This window comes from Pelodiscus sinensis, chromosome 19 (assembly GCF_049634645.1).
Source record: "Pelodiscus sinensis isolate JC-2024 chromosome 19, ASM4963464v1, whole genome shotgun sequence".
Classification (NCBI taxonomy): Eukaryota; Metazoa; Chordata; order Testudines; family Trionychidae; genus Pelodiscus; species Pelodiscus sinensis.
The window spans coordinates 2,440,285-2,449,227 of record NC_134729.1 but is presented as its reverse complement, the minus strand read 5'-3'; positions in this window follow the sequence as shown (position 1 = coordinate 2,449,227).

Genomic DNA, 8,943 nt, shown 5'->3' with positions numbered 1-8,943 from the left:
ATACCTAACTGGTGATGGGAATTTAGGTGCATAGTGGCTGCAAAGGTGCATAGTGGCTGAGGCCTGGGATGGGGGGGTGGGACCAGGTGTCCTTTTGCCCTGGAAGCAGGACAAAAGCTGCAGGAGGGGCCTGGTGGAGGACAGGGCTGAGAACGGGTTGCTGGGAGTAAGTCAGTCTCCTCTGGCGTGGGGTGCAGGTGGAGGGCCAGCCAGGGTCCCAGCTCTGAGCCCCTCTGGGCCTCCCTCTCCCCAGGACAGATTGCGCTGACGGCTTCTGGTTCCTGGGCTGACAAGTCTGTTCTACGCGGTATCCCTGGGGACTAATGAATCCTCTGGCTGACAGTTGTGTCTGACTGCAGAGGGTGGTGCAGGGCCTGGTGACTCCCTCACCTCGGCGATATTGGTGGCAGCGGTAGGATACTCCTCGCAGGGCCGCAATCAGAGGGAAGTGTTCTCTTCCCGTGACCTTTCTCGCTGGTCTGGCTTGTGCATATCACCAAGCCCGCGACAGGCACACCCCGGGGCTACCCACGGTGATGGCTCTTCTAGCCCCACCGGCTCCTCCAGGCATTTTGTGCCAGGAGCGCCCAAGGGTGCCGTCCTGCGGCTGGTGTGTGCAGAATCGGGATGTGAAAGGTTAAGCGGGTACCAGGTGTGACGTAGTTGGGGGGCTGTCTACTCTAGTGGCTCTAGGTCCACGCTGGTGGGGCAGTCACTAGTTGCTGTGTGGGCTGTGGGTGACCCCTACTGTCCCCTGTCTGTAAGCACGGTTCTCACCTGACGGGGGAAGGGGTTTAAACAAAGGAAGGGGTGTGGCTACTTGGGGGAGGTGTGTTCAGTGGTGGGGGGAAGGGGCAGTCTTGGCTGGGCAATCATGAAGAGAAGAGACCAAGCTGAGTCCTGGGGGTCCAGGGGCCTGTGGACCCCTACCCCAAGGGGTCTGAGGCTGCCTGCCCCCTTACTTGGATGCCCACATCGAACCCGGGCTGCGCTGTGCCTCGGAGAAGCAATAAGTCCTCTCTCTTCTACTGGCTGGCGGAATCCCATCTTGCTGCAGATGGGGGTGCAGGGTTGAGGGGTCCCTAATGCGCCGTCATACCAGGTTAACCACTATCACCCCACAGGGCTAATGTGTACCCATTCTGGTTAACCGGTAATCCATGGGGGCTGGAGCTCTCGTCCAGAGCAGGCCCTATGTGCGGCAGCCCCGGGCACCCCACAGGCAGGAGCTAATCCAGCATCCAGAGCACCCTCTGTCCAGGGGGAGCCCAGATCCACCGTGGACAGGGGCTGCTCCGGCGGAGGCTGGGAGCCAGGAGCCGGCAGCAGCCAGGCGGATGCTCCCATCCTGGAGGTGATTAACCGGGATTTTACGTCCCTATTACAGAGCTCGGGCAAGTCAGGGGGGAGCTAGATCATCCGCAGGGCTGCCCAGCTCCCGATTGGGGGCATGACCAGGTTTGTTAGGGGAACCCAGCTGGCCTCAATCCCAGCGCTCAGCCCTGTTCAGAATCCAGCCTGCCCCATCCAGGACCCTGGCTGTTCTGAGCGCCTTTACGCCGGTTGCTCCCCCCACTAGGCCGCCCTACCTGCCTGCTGCTCCCTTCATCCTGCCTCGCTGCCTGCCCCTTCCTAGCTGGGGCCGGAGACCATCCTCGCTGCACAGCGCCCGGCCCGTCGGGGCCCTGCCGCAACCCAGCCCGATATGGCGAGTGGGGCATCGCCTGGGGGCAGGAGGCCACCGCTGGGCCGCGGGGCGAGCGCCCGAGCGTTGCCCCGAAGAGGCGGGCGGGGCGGGAGGAGACAGATGCGCCAAGAGCCGGCGGATCGGCCGCCCGAGTTTCAGCACCACGGACAGGGCCCGGCAGGCGGGAGCGGAGCGAAAAAGCCTGGGGGAGGCGGGGGGGGGGGGCTGCTCTTGCTGGCTTGACTCCCGCGGGCCGGGGCGCTTCCAACGCGGGACCAGCCGTGGGCTGAGTCTGGACAAACGTCCACCCGTGTCACGCGTGGGCCGAGCGCGGGGCTCAGCGGCAGACAGCGCCTGCCCCATTGCTCCACGCACGCGGGGAAGGGGGGGGGGCTGCAGACGAACACCTGCCAAAACACCTTTCTTCCTGTCGGCCAGGAGCGCCTTGGGACCCCGGGGGGGCGGTTAAGCCGTGGGACCACAGCCCCTGCCCCAGACACGGGGTGACAGGTGCCTGCAGGGGAGGGGGTGCAGGGAGGGCCCCAGACACGGGGTGACAGGTGCCTGCAGGAGAGGGGGTGCAGGGAGGGCCCCAGACATGGGGTGATGGGTGCAGGGGAGGGGGTGCAGGGAGGGCCCCAGACATGGGGTGATGGGTGCAGGGGAGGGGGTGCAGGGAGGGCCCCAGACATGGGGTGACGGGTGCAGGGGAGGGGGTGCAGGGAGGGCCCCAGACATGAGGTGACAGGTGCAGGGGAGGGGGTGCAGGGAGGGCCCCAGACATGGGGTGACGGGTGCAGGGGAGGGGGTGCAGGGAGGGCCCCAGACATGAGGTGACAGGTGCAGGGGAGGGGGTGCAGGGAGGGCCCCAGACATGGGGTGATGGGTGCAGGGGAGCGGGTGCAGGGAGGGCCCCAGACATGAGGTGACAGGTGCAGGGGAGGGGGTGCAGGGAGGGCCCCAGACATGGGGTGACGGGTGCAGGGGAGGGGTGTGGGAAGGGCCCCAGACACGGGGTGACAGGTGCAGGGAGGGGGTGCAGGGAGGGCCCCCCAGAGAGGCAGGGGGTAAGCCGGATCTCCTCATTTAGCAATTAAAAGGGGCATCGGGAGCACGGGTCATCTCTTGTGTGTCACTACGGGTCACCGGTGCCCACACAGCTAATTACAAACCAGTGGGCTGGCCTGTTGGCTTATTTAATTAACACTAACAATTATGATCAATTATTGGAGACTTTTAAGAGCAGGTGAGACAAGTTCCTGGCAGGGATGATCTAGGTGCTGGGCTGTGCCGGGAGGGAGGGGGGGCAGGGGACTGGACTTGATGACCTCTCAGGGTCCCTTCTGTTCTAGCACCCTAGGATTCTAAGGGGGGGAGGGTTCTAATGAAGGCCTGGGTTTCCCTCTAGCCCCGGGAAGGGGAAAAGAACAAGTGGACCCCCTGAGAAAGTCACAAAATACTAGAATGGGAAGGGACCTTGAGAAATCATCAAATCGAGTCCCCTGCCCTCAGGGAAGGGCCAAGCACCATCTAGACCATCCCTGACAGGCATCTGTGCAACCTGCTCTTCAGTATCTCCGGAGATGGAGAGTCCGCAACCTCCCTGGGCAATTTATTCCAGTGTTTAACCAGCCTGACAGTGCCTAATGTCCAACCTAAACCCCCCTTGCTGCAGTTTAAGCCCATTGCTTCTTGTTCCATCCTCAGAGGCCAAGGAGAACAGTTGTTCTCCCTCCTCCTTGTGACCCCCTTTTAGATACTTGAAAGCGACTCTCATGTCCCCCCTCAGTCTTCCGATTTTTTACAGACTAAACAAGCCCAGTTCTTTCAGCCTCCCCTCACAGCTCATGGTCTCTAGACCCTCAAGCATTTTCGTTGCTCTTCTCTGGACCTTCTCCAATTGCTCCACATCTTTCTTGAAATGCAGTGCCCAGAACCAGACACAAGACTCCAGCTGAGCCCAGCAAGCACAGAGGGGAGCAGCAGAATGACTTCTTGTGTCTTACTCACCACTCGCCTGAGAGAAGAGGGTAAGGACGGCAGGGCTCCCAGTCAGGGCAGAAGCTCTGTGAGAACGTTGGACTTAGTCTCTTGGACTTTGTTAGCCCAGAAAGGGAGGGCCTAGAGCGGCCAGTTGGCAGGGCGGGTGCACATACGCTGCCCGGCCACAAGGGGGCGCTCCAGCAGCAAGGCCACAAAAGCGAGACTAAAATAGGCCAATTTGGACAGAACCTCAGGGTAGGTTTGTCAAACTGGCCCTGCCCATTGGCCCATCCAACTGGCCAATCCCCTGAGGGATGCAATCTCTGGGCCCATGAAGATGGGCGGGAGACTCCTTTGTGATCCAAGTCCTGAGGTAAATGGATTTCAGTCACCCATCCAACACCCACCCACCCACCCATCCCTCCACCCATCTATCCACCCACCCTTCCTTCCATCCAACACCCACCCACCCATCCATCCATCTACCCTCCACCCTTCCTTCCATCCAACACCCACCCACCCACCCATCCATCTACCCTCCACCCTTCCTTCCATCCAACACCCACCCACCCATCCATCCATCTACCCTCCACCCTTCCTTCCATCCAACACCCACCCACCCACCCATCCATCCCTCCACCCTTCCTTCCATCCAACACCCACCCATCCATCCATCTACCCTCCACCCACCCACCCACCCACCCACCGCACATCCATCCTTCCCTTCCATCCCTCCCTCCCTCCACCCACCCACTCCTCTGTTCCTCTCTCCCTCCATCCACCCACCCACCCACCCACCCTTCCTTTCATCTATCCATCCACCCACCCCTCCCTCCCTTCCTCTCTCCCTCCATCCATCCACCCTTCCCTCCCTCCATCCACCCACCCACCCTTCCATCCATCCACCAACCACCCATCCATCCTTCCTTCCATCCATCCACCCACCCACCTATTCATTCATCCATTCACCCATCCTCCATCCTTCCTTCCTTCCATCCATCAATCCACCCACACATCTCTTTCTTTCTTTCTTTCTTTCTTTCTTTCTTTCTTTCTTTCTTTCTTTCTTTCTTTCGGAGCAAATTAAGGTCAAAGCCATTAATCATTTCTAGAAAGGAAGGAAATTATCCCAACTGTCTTATCAAAACGCATGGAAACAATATTGGCTGGGCCCACAACCAAGTAAGAACATGTGACCCTGTGGATATTATCCAGCGATAATAAGTGGGAATTGAGAAATTAATGGCCTGTAAATATAACAGTGTTTTCACTGGCCACTTTGGGCTAACAGTGCCTCCGATGGAGTCATTTGGCCCGAGGGACTCAAAGAGATGAGTTATATATGACTGGATATGGGGAGGTCTGTTTCTTGGCTGTATCTGTACATATCCAGAGACAAGTCCTTTGATGTACTGGGCAGCATTTTTGGGCTCCCAGCCATAGGTTCGTTGGAGAAATCAAATGTGGTTTTCCCTGGTAAATGAGCAAAGTGGCTTCCTATGCAAATTCTGCCCTCTGAGACCTTCCTGCTACAGGACAGAATGTAAATTCCAAGTGTCAAGGGACTCGAATGACAAATAACCGGGTTTGATGGAAGGGCAGTCTGGGATCGTGTCAATTTCAACACGTTTTGCGGGATTCCTTAATGTCTGGGGGTCAGAGTGACACACGACAATGCAACACAACACAGTCCCACTCAGTGCAGCTCCAGATAACACAAGGCAGCGCGGCACAATGCCATGCCAGTCCCACGAAGCACCATGCAATGCAATGTGGCACGACAAAGAAACACAACATCCTAGAGCCACACAGCACCACACCACATGGCACAATTCAGCACAGCACACGACCAATGGGCCCTCTAATTTTTCCCATCTGCGTGCGGAATACATTTTTGTATGTGCATGGAAGCAAGGGCAGGTGTGCACCACCAGTAGAAACACATGCTGCCCGCTGTGGGTGGCTGTGGGCCCTCTGCCTATCAGCTGGGCAGCATCTGAATCTGTCCTGGGTGGCCACCGCAGCGCACGCTTACAGGGAATGCTGCACACAACCACTGCATGGTGTGGGCTTGCATGGCAGTGAGTGGCGCTGTTTTATTGCATTATGCTGGGTTGTGTTGCGTTGCGTTGCACTGTGATGTACAACACAGAGTCAAGTGATGTGACCCGATGAAGCAGAACGCCATGCAATGCAACACAATACAACACAGCACCGTATGGTGCACCACGGTCCCACGCAGCCTGGAACAAGAAAATAGGGGGGTGTCACAGCTACCTGGCCCTGCACCCCAATCCACAGCCAGAGGTGACTTTCAGGCGGCAGGTATAATAGAAGGTTTACTAGTTCACAGGGACATAGCGTAGCACAGGCTTGTTAGCACAGGAACCAAAAGCAAAAGTACAATCCACCCGGGGGAGAGGGGGGCTCAGACCCAACGGCCCTGCCCCCCATCTCTGCCCCACAAGCCAGGGAGACTCCCTCATACACCCATTTCCCCCTCCAGCCAGCCCTACCTCCAGCTTTCATCCAGCTTCTGGGGTGAAAGGTGTCACCCGATAACACCCCCCCAACCTCCAGGCTCACGTCACAGAAAGAATCCGCCATTGTGTAAGTGGGAGAGGCTGTCCCACCGAAATTCCCACCCCCATCTCACTATTGGTGCAGTGCCTAGGGAAACTGAGGCACACACACACAGTTACTAGAGGACATAAGAACAGCCACACTGGGTCAGACCAAAGGTCCATCTAGCCCAGTGTCCTGTCTGCTGACAGTGGCCAATACCAGGTGCCCCAGAGGGAGGGGACCCAACAGTTAATCCTCACATGATCCCTCCCCTGTCACCTACCTCCAAAGAAACAGAGGCTAGGAACACCATTCCTACCCATCCTGCCTAATAGCTATTGATGGACCTAACTTCCATGAATCTATCTAGCTCTTTTTTGAACCCTGTTAAAGTTCTGGCCTTCACCGCATCCCCTGGCAAGGAGTTCCACAGGTTGACTGCGCGCTGAGTGAAGAAAAACTTCCTTCTGTTTGTTTTAAACCTGCTGCCTGTTAAAATCCCATGCCACCTTCGAAATCCCATGCAACATGCTAAAGTGAATAGAGCAAATACAATCCTCACGTTGTCACAAGGGGAAAGCCCCACAACGCCACGAGAGCTTATCAGCTCCACCCCCGATTGTATTTTCAAACCCTCCTCTGTGGTATTGACAACACCTGGGAATATTCAGCTTTCCCCAGGGAGACTGGAAGCGCCGTTGAAACTGACGTAGGCCCGACGCTTCTTCCTCACCTTGCACCGAGGTGCCACTAGTGTGTACTCGGCAAGTGTGTTTTGAATGCGCCTTTTGCAGCGTTTGGGATTTTTCTTCAAGTCCCAGCTCCCGGAGCTGGACGAGCAGACAGGAATCCCAGCGTTTGGATTTTAAAAAGTTCAGCCCAAAATTCTGCCCTGAGGGAGATGCGAAAGCAGGGGTGGGCAAATACCAACTCATGGGCTGGCTCCGGTTCCTGGCACTTGATGGGCCCCAGGTACGGGTACGCAGGTACGGGTGAGCGCAGCTCCCATTGGCCGTTGATTGCTGTTCCCAGCCAATGGGAACTGCAGGAAGTGGGCCCTAGTCCCTGCCACTTAAGAACATAAGAACGGCCAGACGGGGTCAGACCAAAGGCCCATCTAGCCCAGTAGCCTGTCTGCCCACAGCAGCGAATGACAGGTGCTCCAGAGGGAGTGAACGGAACAGGGAATGATCAAGCGATCTCTCTCCTGCCATCCATCTCCACCCTCTGACACACAGAGACCAGGGAGCCATTGATAGACTTAACCTCCATGAATGTATCTAGTTCTCTTTTAAACCCCGTTCTAGTCCTAGTCTTCACAACCTCCTCAGGCAAGGAGTTCCACAGGTTGACAATGCGCTGTGTGAAGAAGAACTTCCTTTTATTTGTTTTAAACCTGCTGCCCATTAATTTCATTTGGTGCCACCTAGTTCTTATATTATGAGAACAAGTAAATAACTTTTCCTTATTCACTTTCTCCACGCCACTCATGATTTTATAGACCTCGATCCCATCCCCCCTTAGTCTCCTCTTTTCCAAGCTGAAAAGTCTTAGTCTCACTTCCCAGGGTTATTTTTAAATTGTCTCAGGGTTTTAAAGCCAGTCTCACCAATTTGGAGCCCGACTCACAGTTGCTGGCAGTCAGAGGCTAGGGACATCCACCCAGGGGCAGCCCGTGCATATAGGCCGACTCGGCCGTTGCCTAGGGTGCCGTGTTAAACGGGGCGCCCAATAATGACATCACGCCATTGAGGGCTGTGGAGGCGAGGGCACCGATCGCGCATTCTGCCTGAGGCTCCAGCTGCCATCAACCTGCCTTGGGCCACCCCTGCATCCACCACATGGGTTTGCATCCGTGATCTAATTTGGCTAACAGCCAGGGTATGTCTACACTACCCTCCTAGTTCGAACTAGGAGGGTAATGTATGCATACCGCACTTGCTAATGAAGCCCGGGATTTGAATTTCCCGGGCTTCATTAGCATAAGCGGGGAGCCGCCATTTTTAAATCCCCGCTGCTTCGAACCCCGTGTAGCGCGGCTACACGGGGCTCGAACTAGGTAGTTCGGACTAGGGTGCCTATTCCGAACTACCGGTACACCTCGTTTCACGAGGAGTACCGGTAGTTCGGAATAGGACCCTAGTCCGAACTACCTAGTTCGAGCCCCGTGTAGCCGCGCTACACGGGGTTCGAAGCAGCGGGGATTTAAAAATGGCGGCTCCCCGCTTATGCTAATGAAGCCCGGGAAATTCAAATCCCGGGCTTCATTAGCAAGTGCGGTATGCATACATTACCCCGCTAGTTCGAACTAGCGGGGTAGTGTAGACATACCCCCCCTGATGGGCCTATGCTCCACCAACTTATCTAATTCTATTTTTGAACCCTGTTCTACTTTTGGCCTTCGCAACATCCCCCGGCAAGGAGTTCCACCGGTTGCCTTGCTTACTGGGTTCCTTGACAAGTCTCCAGTTAGAAGCTTCCACAAATTAGGCCCCATGTCTATGGGCCGAACTTTGTGCCTTTTGGCTGCTCCAGTGTTCTGCCAGGATGGATCCAAAAATCAGCCAGAGAGGGACAGGTGCATGCAAGGGGCCGGCCAGACCACTGGGAATGCGGGGAACCTTTTTTTGCCTGCCGGGTGCTGTACAAGGTATGGAGAAAGTGAATAAAGAAAAGTTATGTTCTTGTTCTCATCCCCTAACAACTAG